The sequence below is a fragment of the Mobula hypostoma genome, chromosome 2 (assembly GCF_963921235.1).
Source record: "Mobula hypostoma chromosome 2, sMobHyp1.1, whole genome shotgun sequence".
NCBI classification, from domain to species: Eukaryota; Metazoa; Chordata; class Chondrichthyes; order Myliobatiformes; family Myliobatidae; genus Mobula; species Mobula hypostoma.
In genome coordinates, this window is record NC_086098.1 from 7,269,029 (window position 1) to 7,290,060 (window position 21,032).

The following is a 21,032-nucleotide window of genomic DNA, read 5'->3' on the forward strand; positions in this document are numbered from 1 at the left end:
CTATTGTCTGAAGGGGCTTATCTGTTTTCTTTTGCATCCTGACAATGTTTACCTTTCCTTTTAAAGGCTAACCTTAATTCTGTTTTCTTGTTACAGGGGAGCAAAGCAGAAGTTTGAGAGAGCTGTTAGATTATTTGTTGTAGAGGACTACTCTCTCCTGGGATAATGAGCTTTCGTGGGGGGTGGCACAGTAGCACAGTGGATAGTGCGATCACTCTATAACACCAGCAATCACTGATAGGACAATTCCCACTGCTATCTGTAAGGAGTTTGAGCATTCTCTCCCTATAACCACGTTAGTTTCCTCTGGATTCTCCGGTTTGCTCCTACATTCCAAAGATGCGCAGTTGGGATTAGGGATCTCAAACATGAGAAAGACTGCAGCGGATGTTTCGACCACATGCTCACCCAGACCTGTTAGCACAGCCACCTACACTTTCCGGTAGCTAGTCTACGCCGCCATCTTGTGCACTCTCCTCTCCTATCAAATGCGTTCTTCTCCAGCCCTTTCCCTCTCCCACCCACCCGCCTTCACCTATCACCTGCCAGCCCTTTCCCTCTCCCACCCACCCGCCTTCACCTATCACCTGCCAGCCCTTTCCCTCTCCCACCCACCTGCCCTCACCTATCACCTGCCAGCCCTTTCCCTCTCCCACCCTCCTTCTCTCACCTATCACCTGTCAGCCCTTTCCCTCTCCCACCCACCTGCCCTCACCTATCACCTGCCAGCCCTTTCCCTCTCCCACCCTCCTTCCCTCACCTATCACCTGCCAGCCCTTTCCCTCACCCACCCACCTGCCCTCACCTATCACCTGCCAGCCCTTTCCCTCTCCCACTCACCTGCCCTTACCTATCACCTGCCAGCCCTTTCCCTCTCCCACCCTCCTTCCCTCACCTATCACCTGCCAGCCCTTTCCCTCTCCTACCCTCCTGCCCTCACCTATCACCTGCCAGCCCTTTCCCTCTCCCACCCTCCTGCCCTCACCTATCACCTGCCAGCCCTTTCCCTCTCCCACCCACCTGCCCTCACCTATCACCTGCCAGCCCTTTTCCTCTCCCACCCTCCTTCCCTCACCTATCACCTGCCAGCCCTTTCCCTCACCCACCCACCTGCCCTCACCTATCACCTGCCAGCCCTTTCCCTCTCCCACTCACCTGCCCTTACCCTTCACCTGCCAGCCCTTTCCCTCTCCCACCCTCCTTCCCTCACCTATCACCTGCCAGCACTTTCCCTCTCCCACCCTCCTTCCCTCACCTATCACCTGCCAGCCCTTTCCCTCTCCCACCCACCTGCCCTCACCTATCACCTGCCAGCCCTTTCCCTCTCCCACCCTCCTTCCCTCACCTATCACCTGCCAGCCCTTTCCCTCTCCCACCCTCCTTCCCTCACCTATCACCTGCCAGCCCTTTCCCTCACCCACCCACCTGCCCTCACCTATCACCTGCCAGCACTTTCCCTCACCCACCCACCTGCCCTCACCTATCACCTGCCAGCCCTTTCCCTCTCCCACCCTCCTTCCCTCACCTATCACCTGCCAGCCCTTTCCCTCACCCACCCACCTGCCCTCACCTATCACCTGCCAGCCCTTTCTCTCTCCCACCCTCCTTCCCTCACCTATCACCTGCCAGCCCTTTCCCTCTCCCACCCTCCTTCCCTCACCTATCACCTGCCAGCCCTTTCCCTCTCCCACTCACCTGCCCTTACCCTTCACCTGCCAGCCCTTTCCCTCTCCCACTCACCTGCCCTTACCCTTCACCTGCCAGCCCTTTCCCTCACCCACCCACCTGCCCTCACCTATCACCTGCCAGCCCTTTCCCTCTCCCACCCTCCTTCCCTCACCTATCACCTGCCAGCCCTTTCCCTCTCCCACCCTCCTTCCCTCACCTATCACCTGCCAGCCCTTTCCCTCTCCCACCCTCCTTCCCTCACCTATCACCTGCCAGCCCTTTCCCTCACCCACCCACCTGCCCTCACCTATCACCTGCCAGCCCTTTCCCTCTCCCACTCACCTGCCCTTACCTATCACCTGCCAGCCCTTTCCCTCTCCCACCCTCCTTCCCTCACCTATCACCTGCCAGCCCTTTCCCTCACCCACCCACCTGCCCTCACCTATCACCTGCCAGCCCTTTCCCTCTCCCACCCTCCTTCCCTCACCTATCACCTGCCAGCCCTTTCCCTCTCCCACCCTCCTTCCCTCACCTATCACCTGCCAGCCCTTTCCCTCTCCCATCCTCCTTCCCTCACCTATCACCTGCCAGCTAGCCTCCTTCCTTCTCAGTCCTGAAGAAGGGTCTTGGATCGAAACGTCGACAGTTCACTCTTTTCCATCGATGCAGCCTGTCCTGCTGAGTTCCTCCGGCATTTTGAGTAGGGTATGTGTGCAGACATGCTATGGTGCTGGAAGTGTGATGACACTGATAAGCTGCCCCCAGTACATCCTGTGACTGATTGAGTCAGTTTATGAGACAAAAAAGCTAATCCTTATCTTTAAAGCTAATGTTTACATTAAGAATTGATTTTTTAATGTAGAGATATTGTTCGTCCATCGTCGTCGTCGATGAAGACCTCGACACCATTATGTTGATGATGGTGTCCAGACTAGCGTGTGATTTGGATTTAAGTGAGGGAGAGTTGCGCAGCGTCAGCCTCACTCTCTCTTCCCAATTCCCATCTGGGTCCAGTGGCAAGACAAGAGTTGAGACGACTGGAGATGGGACTAGGCACAGTGGATGACCAGGATGTCTTCTGTGTCTTGTCCTGCTCTACACGTTCCACGACGCTTGCAGAGACCGCCTTCTTGACCGTTGGACCTTCCATTGGTCTCGTCCACTCAATCTGCCAGAGTCTGTCTTCACAGGCTGGGATAGACAACTCTCTATCTCACCGAGGGTTTGAGACCCGTCCGCTACCCTCACCTGGTTTAGCCGGCTTGTCGAAGCCATTGCCCGGGGTGTGGCCGCTGTCTCATGCAAACAGCTACGGGGAGCCACAGGTGAGAGCTGAGTAGAGATACAGCATTGGAATAAGCCTTTATAGTCGTTTGAGCTGCACCACCTAACAACACTCTAACCTGATCTTGAGATGATTTACAATGAGTAATTCACTTCTCCGGTAGTTCTTTGGATTGTGGGAGAAGACCAGAGCACCTGGAGAAAACCCATGCATTCCCTGGAGAGAAGGTACAAACTGCTTACAGAGGCTGCCGGGATTGAACTCAGGATGTAATAACATTGCACCAGCTGGTGCCATCCTCAACCATCAGGCCCTTGAACAAAAGGGGATAAGCACACTCACTTGCCCCAACAGTGAGACGCTCCTACAACCAATGATCTCACTTTAAGGACTCTTTATCTCTTTATCTCATGTTCTTGTTATTTATTGCTATTTATTTATATTTGCATTTGCAAAGTTTGCTGTCTTCTGCACTCTGGTTGATCTTTCATTAATCCTGTTATAGTTACTATTCTCTAGATTTGCTGAACATACCCACAAGAAAATGAATCTCAGGGTTGTATAGGATGAATATATGTACTTTGATAATAAATTCACTTTGAACTTGGTATGCTATCATGGCCCTTAATGCATGTACTGAGATTTACAGGATGTTCACACTCTGTAACCATTCCAATTGCCAGTCCACACAAATTTAAATAACTATTACTTGTATGCTTCAGGGCAGTTTGGATGTAGAAGAAGCTGTAGATAGCATTTGGAGTAAAACTACTTCACACTTGAAAACCTAATCAGCTGAATAAGTGATGGATAATGGTGTTAATGTTGATTAAGTAAGACACACGCTGTACTAGACACCAAAAGCAACTTCGACACACTGTGGCACCATTTTAATCACAATATGAGAAGTCTACCCCTTCAATATGTTTCATTTTGCAGTGACACATATGGCTCTAAATGACACAGGCTTATCTATGATGAACATTAAGTTTCTCAGTTCTCCATTCTCCCCTTAAGAAGGCCAATTCCAGGTTATAATGGGTCTATTATGCGATGCACCACATTAGTGTGGAACATATTGTCATCCATTAGGTCCACAGGACTGTTAAGATTATAATTATTTTTTCACTATAATGTACCTAATGGACCCATTTTGAGCAAAAGTAAGCAAACTGGTGTTTTTGTCAGTTTTGTATATGCATAGAATTTTTCCATAAATTCTGTTGTATTTAGTTATTTCTTCAAATACAGCCCGGAATAGCTCTTCAAGCCGTGCCATCGAGCAATCCCCTGATTTATGACCACAAGACCATGAGACACAGGAGCAGGATTAGGCCATTCAGCCCATCGAGTCTGCTCCGCCATTCCATCATGGCTGACCCCAGATCCCATTCAACCCCATACAGCTGCCTTTTCGCCATATCTCGTGATGCCCTGACCGAGCAGGAAATGAACAACTTCTGCTTTAAATATACTCACGGACTTGGCCTCCACTGCAGTCTGTGGCAGACCATTCCACAGATTCAGTGCTCTCTGGGGGAAAAAAATCCTTCTTAACTCTGTTCTCAAAGGTCGCCTCTCATTTTTGAGACTGTGCCCTTTAGTTCTGGATACCCGCACCATAGGAAATATCCTCACCATATCCTCCCCATCTAGAGTTTTTAACATTCGGTAGGTTTTTGCCAGCAAGAATATTGGTCTCCCTTGGATGCAAGTGCAACTCATTCATTTTGTACAGGTCACACCGAGCCTAATCACAAGACAATTTATAATGACCAGTTAACCTACCAACTGGTACATCTGTGGACTGTGGGAGGAAACCAGAGCACCCGGAGCAAACCCATGCTGGCACAGGGAGAATGTACAAACTCCTTACAGGCAGTGGAGGGAATTGAACCCACGCCGCTTGTACAGTAAACCACTGTGCTAACCACTACACTACCGTGCTGCCCCAAGTATACTGTATTATGTATTTATGTGCATCTTATACTTATCCATGGTTCAACCTCCAGCTTATTTTGAGATACCTTTTTGTTTTTATTTACCAATGTTGAATGCTGTTGTTGGGGTGGCATGGTATTGTAGTGATTACAGCATAATAATGCTATTACAGCACCAGTGACTTGGATTTAAATCCCGTCACTGTCTATAAGGAGTTGTACTTTCTCCCACTGATTGCATGTGTTTCATCTGGGTCCTCCAGTTTATACTTTATACTTTTATACTTTATTGTCGCCAAACAATTGATACTAGAATGTACAATCATCATAGTGATATTTGATTCTGCGCTTCACGCTCCCTGGATTACAAATTGATAGTAAATATTAAAAATTTAAATTATAAATCATAAATAGAAAATAGAAAAATGGAAAGTAAGGTAGTACAAAAAAACCGAGATGCAGGTCCGGATATTTGGAAGGTACGGCCCAGATCCGGGTCAGGATCCCTTCGGCAGTCTTATCACAGTTGGAAAGAAGCTGTTCCCAAATCTGGCCGTACGAGTCTTCAAGCTCCTGAGCCTTCTCCCGGTTTCGTCCTGCTTTCAAAAGGTAATGAGTTTAGTAGGTTAATTGGGCACGTGTTTGTAATTAGACAGCAGAGGTTTACTGTCTAGAAGGGCCTGTTACCGTGCTGCATCTCTAAAAAACAAAAATAATCTTTTGTTGCATGTCATACCAACACACCACAGCAAATTCCTAATACATGTAAATGTAGATAGCTTTGGATTGCCAGTATCTGCAGAATTTTTTATGTTTATTGCTCTCCATTAATGCCGCCTGACCTGCTGAGGTTATATTTCTTTAGCAGTTTGAGGAGATTTAGTTTTTCACAAACTTCTACAGATGTACATGGAGAGCATTCTAACTGGCTGCATCACAGTCTGGCATGGGGAGGCGGGAGGTGGCGGGGTTGCTATATCACAGGATCACAATAAGCTGCAGGGAGTTGTAAACTTATTCAGCTCCATCATGGGCACTAGCCTCTGTAGTAGCCAGAGAAGCTTCAAGGAGCGATGCCTCAAGAAGGCAGCATCCATCATTAAGGACCCCCATCACCCAGGACATACCCTCTTCTCATTACTACCATCAGGGAGTAGTACAGAAGCCTGAAGACATGAACTTAACGATTCAGGATTAGCTGCCTCCCCTCTGCCATCGGATTTCTGAATGGACATTAAACCCATGAACACTGCCTCACCACTTTTTGTTTATTTTTGCACTACTTATTTAATTTAATAGCTTAGTGTATAAATACTTACTGTAATTCAGTGTTTTTTCTATTATCATATATTGCATTTTGCTGCTGCTGCAGAGACAACAAATTTCATGATATTTTTTGTGGATCCAGAACTGGCTTGTCCACAGAAGGCAAAGAGTGGTGATAGACGGGTCATATTCTGCATGGAGGCCGGTAACCAGTAGTGTGCCTCAGGGATCTGTTCTGGGATCCCTTCTCTTCGTGATTTTTATAAATGACCTGGATGAGGAAGTGGAGGGATGGGTTTGTAAGTTTGCTGATGATACAAAGGTTGGGGGTGTTGTGGATAGTGTGGAGGGCTGTCAGAGGTTACAGCGGGACATTGATAGGATGCAAAACTGGGCTGAGAAGTGACAGATGAAGTTCAACCCAGATAAGTGTGAGGTGGTTCATTTTGGTAGGTCAAATATGATGGCAGAATATAGTATTAATGGTGTATTAATGGTAAGACTCTTGGCAGTGTGGAGGATCAGAGGGATCTTGGGGTCCGAGTCCATAAGACACTCAAAGCGGCTACGCAGGTTGACTCTGTGGTTAAGAAGGCATACGGTGTATTGGCTTTCATCAATCGTGGGATTGAGTTTAGGAGCTGAGAGGTAATGTTGCAGCTATATAGGACCCTGGTCAAACCCCACTTGGAGTATTGTGCTCAATTCTGGTCGCCTCACTACAGGAAGGACATGGAAACCATAGAAAGGGTGCAGAGGAGATTTACAAGGATGTTGCCTGGAACTCGGCCTTTTCTCCTTGGAGCGACAGAGGATGACAGGTGACTTGGTAGAGGTGTTCAAGACAATGAGAGGCATTGACCGTGTGGATAGTCAGAGGCTTTTCCCCAGGGCTGAAATGGCTAGCACGAGAGGGTATAGTCTTAAGGTGATTGGAAGTAGGTACAGAGGAGATGTCAGGGGTAAGTTTTTTATGCAGAGAGTGGTGAGTGCGTGGGATGGGCTGCCGGCGGCGGTGGTGGGGGCAGAAATGATAGGGTCTTTTAAGAGACTCGTGGATGGCTACATGGAGCTTTGAAATATAAAGGGCTGTCAGTAAAGCCTAGGTAGTTCTAAGGTAAGGACATGTTCAGCACAGCTTTGTGGGCTGAAGGGCCTGTATTGTGCTGTAGGTTTTCTATGTTTTTATATTCCCATGGCATTAAACCTGATTCTCATTCTGAGTTCCTCCAGTACTTTGTGTGTATATGATTCTTGACCCTTGTATTTCCTTATTTCCCCGAAAATGCCTGCAAGGAAATGAATCTCAGGGTAGTATATGGTAACACATATCGACTTTGATGATAAATCTTACATTGACTTTGAACTGATAGTCGATATCCTTGCATCAACTTTAAGCTTGCAACCAAAAGTGGATTTCTTTCCTTTTTTAAACCATTTGTTTTCCTTTTGGCTTTTTGAATTATACTGTTACTATTTTTGTTCTCACTTTCTCTTTGCTGTGTTGTGGGTGGATCATACTTCTGGCAGAAAATGCTCAATAGGTCAGTTAGTCACCTGTAAGGAGCTTGTACATTCTTCCCTTGAACCACGTGGGTTTCCTCTGGGTGCTTTATTTCCCTCCCACAGTCCAAAGGTGTACCAGTTAGTAAGTTAATTGGCCATTGAAAATTGTCTTGTTAGGATTAAATAGCCTAAATCATGGTAGGAGGGGGCACAGTAGCATAGTGGTTAGCACAATGCTTTACAGGACCGGCGACCTGTGTTCAATTCCCGTCACTGCCTGAAAGGAATTTGTACGTCCTCTCCATGGCTGTGTGGGTTCGCTCTGGTTTCCATCCACAGTCCAAAGACGTACCAGTTAATAGGTTAAATGCCATTTGTAAATGATCCCGTGACTGGGCTAGGATTAAATCAAGGTACTGTTGAGTGGTGTGCCCTGTTCCACAGTGTATCTCAATAAATAAATAAACCGGAGTGTTCTGGGCGTTGCGACTCTTTGGACTGGAGAAACCTGTTCCACTCTGTATCTCTAGCTGATGGATGGAATGACATGGCTTGTACTGAGATTGGCAACACCTGAATGTGCTGTATTTTACACTTGGTAATTTTAATAATAAGGTGATATGACAGGGCAGCGTGGTAGTGTTGTGGCCAGTATAACACTTTACAATGCCTCCACCTGTAAGGAGTTTGTAGGTTCTCCCAGTGACCACGTGTTTCCTCTGGGTGTTCCGGTTTCCTTCCGCATTCCAAAGGTGTACAGGGCAGGGTTCGTGCGTTGTGGGCAGAAGCATGGCGACACTTGCAGGCTCATAAACACAAGAGATTTTGCAAAAGAAGAAACACAAAATGCTGGACAACTCAGCCAGCCAGGCAGCAATAAAGGAGAGGACAATTAACGTTTCAGGCAGATACCTTTCACCAGGACACTTAGTACCTGCGAGAAAAGAAGAAGAGTTAACAATTTGGGTCGATGTCCTTCTAACCAGCAGAAACATTCTTTCCTCCTCTTCCTGCACAGTGAAGGAATAGTTTCCTACTTGAGTTTCAATCTACTCTCTAATTCACTCCTCTTTCACTGCATCTCCTCATGCAATTGTAGAGAATATTACAGCTGCCTATTAATCTTTTCCCTTCCCTCCGTCCCGCAACATAGAAACTCCTTCCAGATGCATTTCTTTCACTCAGGCCAGCAAGGTCGCATAGCCGTTAGCATAGCATTAATACAGCACCAGCGATCGCTGATCAGGGTTCAATTCCCACTGCTGTCTGTCAGGAGCTCGTACACTCTCCTCGTGACTGCATGAGTTTCCTTTGCGCACTCTGGTTTCCTCCGAATGTTCGTGCTGGAAGTGTGGTGACTCTTGGGGTCTGCCCCCCAGCACAATGCTGACAGATTTGCTTTGACACAAATGACACATTTCACTGCCTGTTCCAATGTTTCAGTGTGCATACATGTGACAAATAAAGCTACTCTTTTGCAAGTGGTACTGTAACATCGCAGCTGTTGCAATCACTTTTCAGCGTCAGCAATTACCGCTTGGAATTCAATTCCCGCCGCCGTCTGCAAGGAGCATACCCTTTCTCCCCGTGGGGTATGAATTTCCTCTGAGACCCCGGTTTCCCCCTGCATTGTAAAGATGTACAGGTTGGGATTAGTAAACTGTGGGCATTCTATGTTGGCACTGAAAGCATGGCGAGCCTTCCTGGCTGCACCCAGCAGACCCTCGGACTGCGTTGGTCGTTGATGCAAAATGGCATATTTCACTGTATGTTTCAATATTTCAATGTGCGTGTGACAAAATAAAACTAGTCTTTATTTGGTGTTCACAGTTTGATTGTGAAAACTGTCAAAATATTGACTCTGCCTCTCGTAATATTTCAAGCCTTATCTGCTTTTAATTTGACATCTTTAGTATCTGCAGTTTTTGGTTTTTAATCACAATTCTCAACGTATTGGTTGATAAAGTGAATTTTCTCAGGAGGAATGAGTGGGACATGTGCTGACATCTTCGCCGCTCGTGTCTCACTTTCTCTTCCTCAATCACAAATGCAAGAGATTCTGCAGGTGCTGGAAATCCAGAGAAACACACATAAATGTTGGAGGAACTCAGCAGGTTGGGCAGCACCTATTGAAATGAATAAACAGTTGATGTTTCAGACCAAGACCATTCATCAGGACTGGAAAGGACAGGGGAAGATGTCAGAATAAAAAGGTTGGGGGAAGGGAAGGGAAGGAGGCTAGCTAGAAGATGATAAACGAGGCCAGCTGGGGACTGGGGAAAGGGGATAGATAGAAGGTGACAGGTGAAGCCAGGAGGGTTGGAAAGGAGCACTGGAGAGGAAGGAATCTGATAGGAGAGGAGAGTGGAGTATAGGAGAAAGGGAAGGAGGGTCATGGGGGAAGTACTGCGAAGAGGTGAAAGGTCAGAGTGGGGAATAGAAGAAGTGGGGTGGGGGAGAGAAGAAAAGCTTACTGGAAGGAGAAATCAATGTACAAACCAACTTAGAGGCTACCAAGATGGAATATGAGATGTTGCTCCTCCACCCTGAGGGCGACATCAGTGTGTCATGGACCGACATGTCAGAACAGGAATGGGGATAGGAATTAGTCTGGTTAGCCACCAGGAAATTCTGGAGCAGAGGTGTTTGACACAACGATCATCTTCCCCCTTCCTTTCCAGTCCTGATGAAGCGTCTCAGCCTAAAATGTTGACTGTTTGGTCATTTCCATAGATGCTGCCTGACCTGCTGATTTCCTCCAGCATTATGCGTGTGTTGCTATTCCTCAGTCGTTTATGTACACGGACCAACTGGACGTCCATATAGTTCTTGTTTATATTGTTTAACATGGGTGTTACCTGGATTGCACCTTTGCTCATTCAACAGACCATTTTAGACCATACCAAACGGTTCAAATTGTTCAATTTAATATCAGAGAATGTGTACAGCGTACAACCTGAAATTCTTACTCTTCACAGAAACCAAGGGTGTTCCAGCTCAGCTTTCCTTTGAAGCCTGTTTAGTTTATGATCTTCTGGTAATGGTGGAATGAGGAATGTCCTGCAGGTTGCAGAGCTGCTGATCCCATGGCGGTTTTGAGTTGACAGCTGTGTTTTCTTGCACTTCCTCCCTGATGGTAGTAATGAGAGGAGGTCACATCCCAGATAGTGAGGGTCTGTGGTGATGGGTGCCACTTATCTGAGGCACCGCCTTTTGAAGATGTCCTCAGTTCTGCGGAGATGGAGCACACTGAGTCGATAACCTTCCGCCGTCTCGCTCGATCCTCTTTGTTGGAGCCTCCACACCTGACAGTGACTCAACCAGTTAGAATGCACCCCACTGCAAGGTTGTGGATATTGCTGGCTTGGCACTTAAAATGAGATTAAAGCAGGAGTTCCCAACCTTTTTTATGCTATAGAGCAATAACATTATGCAAAGGGTCCTTGGACCTCAGGAGGGGAACCCCTGGATTAAAATCTATGATGTTATGTGACTAGCATAAAACATAGACCATCACAACACTGCAACAGGCCCTTCAGCCCACAATATTATGCAGAACAAACTAACCTTCCTTCCTAAGTCCATCGCCCTTCATTATCTCCATATCCATGTGCCTATCAACAAGACTCTTAAATGCTTCTGTTGTATTTTTCTCCACTGTCAGCCCAGAATTGCAATCCAGGCACCCACCGTGATACAACACCGGACGGCACGGGAGGTCGTTCCTGCCTGTGGCCATCGAACTTGCAGCTCCTCCCGTGGAGGGTCAGACACCCTGAGCCAATAGACTGGTCCTGGACTTATTTTCCATCTGGCATAGTTTTGCATTTTGTTGTTTGATTGTTGGGGTTTTTTGTATTGCTATATTTATGCTCTATTCTTGGTTGGTGCGGCTGTAAAGAAACCCAATTTCCCTCGGGATCAATAAGGTATATCTATCTATCTATTTACCATTCTCTGCATAAAAAAACTTGCCCCACACATCTGCGTTGTACCGTCTCCCCTCTCACCGTAAACTAAGGGAAGTTTGGATAAGTACATGGATGGGTGAGATTCTTGGCATAATTTACATATTACTATTTAACTATTTATGGTTTTATTACTATTTAATTATTTATGGTGCAACTGTAACGAAAAACAATTTCCCCCGGGATCAATAAAGTATGACTATGACTATGACTATGACTAGTGCAATACATAAAATTATTACAATACTGTGCAAAAGTCTTAGGAACCCAAGCTACTGTATATATATATATATATATACACACATACATATGTGCCTAAGATATTTGTGCAGTACTGTATATGTACTTTGATAATAAATTTACTTTGAACTTTTGAACACTAGAAACACACAGAAGAACGATTTGAATCCAATGGATAAGTGAATGTTTTAGGAGCAAAGGACGTCATTGGAACTGGAAAAGAAAAGATGAAAGATGAACAAGCTCTTTAATCGAATGGGAACAAAGGGTGCAGATGGTGGGGCAGAGCGACGTCTTATGTAACCTGGTTAAGAAACACAAGAGGCAAAGATGAGTGGGTTGATATGGGGTGGAAATTAAAGCCAAGAGAGGAACAAAGCCCTGTGAGTCACGAAAGCAGTGTGAGGTAACCGAAGAATAGATCTGCAGCCTGTAGATCATATCAGAAACTGAAACAGAAAGAGCCGGCAAAAGTAGGATACAGTCCATTTGCTCTAAAGAAAAGAAAGGCAGTCCCACAGGAACGGGCTAAGCTCTGCCATTAGTATCGCTACTCAGCCCTTTTGAGGAGGTTCAAAGGATGATTTGTAAAAGCAAGTTGAGATTGCTGCTTTTCTTTCGTTCTCAGTAACGAAGTCATACTCAGTGCCATCAGACACTTAAAACCTGTACATTGCTGCTGTTCTTCGGAACAGGTAAAAAAACGATTGCACAAAAAAAAACACAGTTAAGGCAAGCCGTTTCACAGCCAATGTTCCTGATTTATACTTCCCTGATAGGAACTTGCAAAAATCAGTCTGCTCAGTAATCATCAGAATCCAAGGGATCATTACTTTCTGGATAATTCTACCAGGCATTTAATGGTTTGGAACAAAATTCAGAATGTAACTCAACTAAAATCTCTGGTCGTAATTTCATTAGATGATCAGCCAGTCAACTCTGGCCTTAGGTGACGTCTTATTCTGTTGGAAATCAAAGCAAGATTCCTGAAGTGATAACTCTTTTGTGTCAGCATAGAGGAGGATTTAGTTCTGTGAGATTGTTTGCCACAGTGGCAATGGATTCCTTTATTGAATACCGCGCACCCAGCACTCTGTTATGTGAATTCTTGGGTGACTGATTCATTCTGATGTAGACTTTGCTGCACTGTAAACACTTGCTGGCATCTTAGAGATCCTTGTTGGTGTTCAAACAGAATTAATTTGATGTCAGACAAGATTAAACTGGGTTAACCAGTGAATGTCAAGTAACACTGCAAGTAACAAAAGCTGGTTAAAATACCCAGGACCTGAACACAAAAAGAAATCTTTCACGATCGTTGTCTCTAAAGTTAACTGAGTACATGTTCTCAGATTATAACCAAACTTGTTGGCTTTTTGTAACAATATTACAGTGTTCAAATCCAAATATATTCAACAAAATGTGATGTTTAAAAAAGTAGCTTTATGCCTTGACAGGAAGATAGTGTGAACAAACAATAGCCTTTAACAAGAATAAGAGAACAATCTAGAATATGATTCCCCTCTCCCTGCCCCTTTCCCACTCTCAGTCCACAATGGAGACCCATATCAGAATCAGGTTTATCATCACCCAAATATGTCATGAATTTATTTTTCACAGCAGCAGTACAGTGCAATATGTAAAATTACTACAGTACAGTGCTAAAGTCTGAGGCACCCTAGCTATACATGTTTGTGTGTGTATGCTTAAGTCTTTAGCACAGTACTGTATTTGAGCAGACAGAAATTGTCTCCACCGGAGCAGACCATGCTGGGGAAGCAACTTCTCTTAAATAATCAGTCAAAATCAAATGACCATAAGAACATAAAACCATAAGACCTAAAAGCAGAATTAGGCCATTCATCCCATCTAGTCTGCTCCATCATTCCATCTGATAGACTTGTTATCCCTCTCAAAACCATTCTCTGCCTTCTCCCTGTAACCTTTGATGTCCTGATAAATCAAGAATCTATCAATCTCCACTTTAAATATGCCCAATGATGTGGCCTCCACAGCCGTCCATGGCAGTGAATTCTACAGATTCACCACCCTCTGGCTAAAGAAATTCCTCCTCATCTCTTTCTAAAGGGATGTCCCACACTTCTGACGCCGCGCCCTCTGGTGGAGCAGGGTCAACGTGCTGAGCGGCCTCATTCCTCTCCCAATGATCTTAAGAATCCACTCCCCCTCTAAACCATTCCTCCGTGAAATTTGTGCTATAGTGTCTTCTTCTTAGTTTATTTCTTATTGCCTCAAATCACCTGAAAGCTCAGGATGGGTTAGTGTCAAGCTGGCAGCATGAAAGCCCAGCAATTTACGCAGTGCTTGACGGCCCCGGCGATTACTGATTGTGCTTCAATTCACGAGGCTCTCTAAGCAGATTGTACCTTCTCTGTAGGCATTCTATGTTGGCACCAGAGGCGTGGTGACACTTGCAGCTGACCTAATATAGTTCTGAAACTGTGTTGGTCCTTGATGCAAACAATTTATTCCACTGTACATTTCGATGTTTTGATGTACATGTGACAAAAACTGTGAATCTTTCTTTTTTTCTAAATCTTGTGGGTGATGTGGGAAAGTCAGTGCTGTCATGATGATTGGGTGTTCGTCGTATCTGATGATAACATTTGGAACCTGTGCGGGATAGTTTTTAATGTAGAAAAATATTACATTGTATGCTGTGGAAGGGAACAGAAGAGACAATTGCAGTACTGTTACTGCTGTACTGAGAGTATGAAATGCTGATGGACAGTCTGCTAATGAGATTCTCTTTAATATCCCACACTGCTGATGGTTTTCAAACTGATAAGACCAAAAAATGTTTTACTAAATTTTGAAAAATGAAATCATCCAATGAAGACACCGAAAAAGTGAAGAAATCATAAATATGAGCAGATGAATTAGAGGATATGCCCTGTGTGATATCTGAAAGGTTTAATATTAAGATGAAGATGAAGATCATCAAGGACTCCTTCCACTCAGGTGACTCTCTCTTCTCACTGCTGCTATCAGGACGGTACAGGAGCTTCAGGGCTCATGCCACCAGGTTCAAGAACAGTTATTACCCCTCTTGACTTCACTTCATCATTCAACTATGATGATTAACTTTATTTGTCACACGTATATTGAAACATTCGAACACACATTGTTTGCACCAAAGATGTGCTGGAACAGCTTACAATTGCCTCCACACTTCCAGTGCCAACATAACATGCCCACACAAAATTCTCGAATTTTTGAGGGCATGTGGCCAAGTGGTTAAGGCATTCGACTAGCCACCTGAAGGTCGTGAGTTCGAGCCCCAGCCGAGGCAGTGTGTTGTGTCCTTGAGCAAGGCACTTAACCACACTTTGCTCTGCGACAACACCAGTGCCAAGCTGTATCGGGCCTTGCCCTTCCCTTGGACAATATCGGTGTCGTGGAGAGGGGAGACTTACAGCATGGGCAACTGCCAGTCTTCCATACAACCTTGCCCAGGCTTGCACCCTGGAGAGTGAAGACTTTCCAGGCGCAGATCCATGGTCTCGCAAGACTAACGGATGCCTTACATGCCAACAACTTACTAACTCTAACTCGTGTCTCTTTGGAATGTTGCAGGAAAATGGAGCACTCAGAGATGGCTCACACAGTCATGGGGAGAATGTATGAACTCCTTACAGGCAGCAGTGAGAACGGAACCCCAGTCTTTCAGCTGGTCCTATAAAGCATTGCACTAACTATGATGCTATCATGCTGTCTCTTCATATGTGATTTACTAAGAGGTTGATTAATTGTAAGGAGACTGGACAAGGGAAAGAAAGCAGGTTGTCCTTCTGAAACAATACACACAAAATGCTGGAGAAACTCAGTAGGTCAGGCAGCATCCATGTAAACAAATAAACAGTTAATGACAGGATCAAAATGTCAATTGTTTATTCGTTTCCATAGACACTGCCTTACCTACTGAGTTCCTCCAGCATTTTGTGTGTGTTACTCTGAATTTCCAGCATCTGCGAATCTCCTATGTGCATGTTATGCTCCTGGAGTAGAGAAATTTGTTTCCTCTGGTCACTTGCAAGTCTAGCTTTCTGATTTGGCAACCCTAGATGAGACAAACGATTTTGTCCAGGTTAGAAGGGGAGTCAGGCGCCCTCCCCCTCCCACTTTCAAATCTCTTACTAGCTCTCCTTTCAGTTAGTCCTGATGAAGGGTCTCGGCCCGAAACGTCGACTGTACCTCTTCCAATAGATGCTGCCTGGCCTGCTGTGTTCCACCAGCAATTTTTAAGTGTGTTGCGGAGTCAGGCGAGGTTGTGTTCTCTTGCCCAACCCACTCAACCTTTATGGTAGGAAGATTCTAAGAGAAATTAACAGTATTCCAGATTTGATAGTTGGTGGATACAATCTGAGCAATCTATGATATGCAGACAACACAGTGCTGATAGTTACTTCTAAAGAGGGGCTTCAGGAAAGATGTTGAAGTCATTGAAGAACGTGCAGAGAGGATTGACCATCAACTGCAAGAAGACCGATTGGATGGTTATCACAAAGAAGATAGAAATACAGAAATGCAAACTGAAAGAGGGCAACAAAACAATTGAACAAACATGGAAGTTCAACTGCTTGGGGAGCATGAGAACATCTGATGGTAGGGCAGATGTCAGGATTGGAATAGCTAAATGCACGTTCGAGCATTTGAACAAGGTACTGTGGAATAATATAGCTTCTATGGGTGACAGCGTTGGAGTGTTGCAGTGCTACGGTCATTCTACACTAACATATGGGAGCACATGTTGGACAATATCAAATCAAAATGAGGGAAGATCTGAGGCTGCAGAAAGAGGTTTTTGGGAGGAATGGTGAAGATATCATGGAAGGACGGAGTAACAAGCTGAGGAAGTGTTGTGAAAGGCCGGAATAAGAAGAGAACTGGCATCATCAAACAGGAAAAAGCAGCTGGAATTTCTAGGAAATGTACTGAGGAAGGAGAAGCTTGAAAGTCTTGCAGTATCGGGGAAAATAGATGGAACAAAATGTCGCAGTCGACAACGCATGCATTATATTCATATGTTACATCAAGGGATGGACAGGCAAAAGTTTTGAAGAGCTTATTTGAACTTCTCAGATTAAAAATAAATGGAAGACCATGATCACCCCGTTACACAACATGGCACATAACGATGATGAATGACGTTTCTGAGATTCCCTCAAAATCCACTTCTCAAATTGAGAAGGATTTTTTCATTCATAATGATTGCCAAAAATACCATTTTAGTGCACATTAACATGGAATTTTTGGTAGAATTCTAGATTGCCTAGAAAACTGAGTGTTAACATTGTTTATATTGAAAGGGACCAAAGGACAGTTGACAATCAGCAGGGTCCTTTACATTGAGACGTATGGTAGGCCTTCCATAACACAAAGGGAGAAAAGGAGGGTTGTTATAAATAATCAAGAGTTGAATAACAGAGAACCTATTCAGTCAAGGCTAGGGAAGTGAGAATTCTACTATCAGTCAGTCAACGTACTTATCGAAGTATGTAGGACGATGACATCTGCCGGACGATGCTGAGGATGTTCTACGAGTCTGAGGTGGCCAGTGCTATCATTTTTGCTGTTGTGTGCTGGGGCAGCGGGCTGAGGGTAGCAGACACCAACAGAATCAACAAACTCATTCGTAAGGCCAGTGATGTTGTGGGGATGGAACTGGACTCTCTGACGGTGGTGTCTGAAAAGAGGATGCTGTCTAAGTTGCATGCCATCTTGGTCAATGTCTCCCATCCACTACATAATGTACTGGGTGGGCACAGGAGTACATTCAACCAGAGACTCATTCCACTGAGATGCAACACTGAGCGTCATAGGAAGTCATTCCTGCCTGTGGCCATCAAACTTTACAGCTCCTCCCTTGGAGGGTCAGACACCCTGTGCCGATAGGCTGGTCCTGGACTTATTTCATAATTTACTGGCATAAGTTACATATTACTATTTAACTATTTATGGTTCTATTACTATTTATTATTTATGGTGCAACTGTAACGAAAACCAATTTCCCCCTGGGATCAATAAAGTATGACTATGACTATGACTATGACTAATGTACAATCATTGGCCACTTTATTAGTTACCTCCTGTACCTAGTAAAATAGCCTGAGAGTGTATGGTGCTGCCAAACTTCAAAGTTTGAAGTGTTGTGCACTCAGAGATGTTATTCTGTACACCACTGTTGTAACCCATGTTTATTTAAATTACTGTCGTCTTCCTGTCAACTTGAACCCATCTTCCATTCAACTTTGACCTTTCTCATTCACAAGGTATTTTCGACCATAGAACTACCACTCACTGAATGTTTTTTTTTTGTATTTCATACTAAGTAAAGGCATCCATTAGTCTTGCGAGACCATGGATCTGCGCCTGGAAAGTCTTCACTCTCCAGGGTGCAGGCCTGGGCAAGGTTGTATGGAAGACCAGCAGTTGCCCATGCTGCAAGTCTCACCTCTCCACGACACCAATGTTGTCCAAGGGAAGGGCATTAGGACTCATACAGCTTGGCATCAGTGTCGTCGCAGAGCAATGTGTGATTAAGTGCCTTGCTCAAGGACACAACACGTTCCCTCGGCTGGGGCTCGAACTCACAACCTTCAGGTCACTAGTCCAATGCCTTATCCACTTGTCTGCATGCCCACACCTTTTCATAGTATTCTCTATAAAACCTAGAGACTGTTGTGCATGAAAACCCCAGGAGATTAGTTTCTCAGATACTCAAACCACCCTGTCTGGCACCAACAAATATTTCACGGTCAAAATCACATTTCTTCCCCATTCTGATATTTGGTCTGAGCAGCAACTGAATCTCCTGACCATGTCTGCGTGTTTTTATGCATTGGGTTGCTGCTATGTGATTAGCTGATTAGATATTGGCATTAATGAGAAGGTGTACAGGTGTATCTAATGAAGTGACGTGAAAAACAAAACATTGAATGTATCTGTAGGAAGAGGTGCAGTCGACGTTTCAGGCCGAGACCCTTTGTCAGGACTGACCCTGAGTCCTGACGAAGTTCTCGGCCTGAAACGTCGACTGCACCTCTTCCTACAGATGCTGCCTGGCCTGCTGCGTTCACCAGCAACTTTGATGTGTGTTGCTTGAATTTCCAGCATCTGCAGAATTCCTGTTGTTTACATTGAATGTATGTTTGTGGTCTTTTGCTGCAGTGGCCCATCCACTTCACGGTTCGACATGCTGCGTATTCGGAGAAGCTCTTCTGCACGCCATCAATGTAACGCATGGTTATTTGAGTTACTTTTACCTTCCTGTTAGCTTAAACCAGTCTGGACATTCTCCTCTGACCTCTCTCATTAACAAGGCATTTTTCCCCACAGAACTACCACTCACTAGATGTTTTTTTTTCTGTTTTTCAAACCATTCTCTGTAAACTCTAGAAACTGTTGTGTGTGAAAATCCCAGGAGATCAGTAGTTTCTGAGATACTCAAGCCACCCGTCCATGGTCAAAGTCACTTAGATCACATTTCTTCTCCATCCTAATGTTTGATCTGAACAACAACTGAGTCTCTTGAGAATGTCTCCATGTTTTTATGCATTGAGGTGCTGCCACGTGATTGGCTGATTAGATATTTACATTAACGAGCAGGTGCCACAGGTGTATCTAATAAAGTGGCCACTTGGTGGATATGTCACCATCTATGTATTCCCTTGCAATTCGGTTTCTCAAAGGCATTTACAGGAAAATGAAGAAACATGTCACCATCTGAAACATGCTCTCTTCTCGTTACTACCATCAGGGAGAGGTTCAAGAGCCTGAAGACCCAAGCTCGATGTTTTAGTAATAGTTTCTTCTTTGTTACCATCAGATTCCTGAACGGTCCATGAAGCCATGAATCCTTCCTCATTTTCTACTACTTTGTTCTGTTTATTATTTGTTGTAATCTATAGATTGTTACGTTGTTACCCTGTAACTCTGCTGTGAAACAACAGATTTCAGGTTATACGTCAGGGAGAATAAATGTGATTCTGATTATACTAAAAATATATTAAATATCTAAATCAACCTCCCCAACCGTCTGGTATTTCCAGCTCTCACCTCCCAGGTTCCCAGTTTGTCATCGCCCCTTCCCCACTCAGATAGCTTCATCTATCCTTTTTTTTCTGTTTTGAAGAGCTTATTAGCTTATTAAATACAGATGGAAGACCATGATCGCCCATGTCATATGACACAGCTCATAATGCCGACGACGATGATTGAGATTTCCCAAATAATTAATTATTGATAAATATATGCTAATGATGCCATAGTTTTGTGGACAGTAAAAGCAAGCTATGCTATTACAGCTTGGGAGATTCTGGAGTTCATTTCTGATGCTGTTCTGAGTCCGTTCGTCTTTCCTGTGAAAAGCGTGGGTTTTCCCTGGGTGCTTTCGTTTTCTCCCACAGTCCAGAGATGTACTGGGTAGAAGGTTAATTGGTCATTGTAAACTGTCCTGTGGTTAGGTTAGGGTTAATCAGGTTTGTTGAGGGTTGCTAGGAAGGAGTGGCTCGAAGGTCTGGAAGGACTTACTCCATGCTGTATCACTAGAGAAATAAATAAGTAAGATTTATCAGCACAAAATGAATGCAGACTATTCCAATATTCTTCAGTGGATGGGTATCAGTAACTGGAGAGTACCTTAGATAAACACAAGAGATTCTGCAGATGCTGGTAACCCAGAGCAACACACACAAACTCCGGACTGGTCAGGCAGTTTCTACAGAGAGGACTTAACCGTTGGTGTTTCGGGCCAACAGTCTTCATCAAGTCCTGTTGAAGGGTCTCAGCCTGAAACATCCACTGTTTAATTCCTCTCCATAGATGCTGCCTGACCTGCTGAGTTCCTCCAACGGTTTGTGGGAGAAACCTTTAAGTGTATTAAAAAATGTCTAAAATGTGAGTGGGCATTCCTGTTATTGACCAGATCTTTAGAAACCACCAGTTTGCTATTCTGAGGCCTTCGTGGATCAGGGTAAACCATGGATATTGCATCCTAGCTGCCTAGATACACAAGCCAGGGCAGTACAATATGGAGAGCAAATTATTTCCCACGAAGCAGGCTTCCTGTCTCGCAAATCTGACGAACCCAAAGGAACGGCAGAGACTGGAAGCATTGCAGGAGTTGCTAGTTAGCTT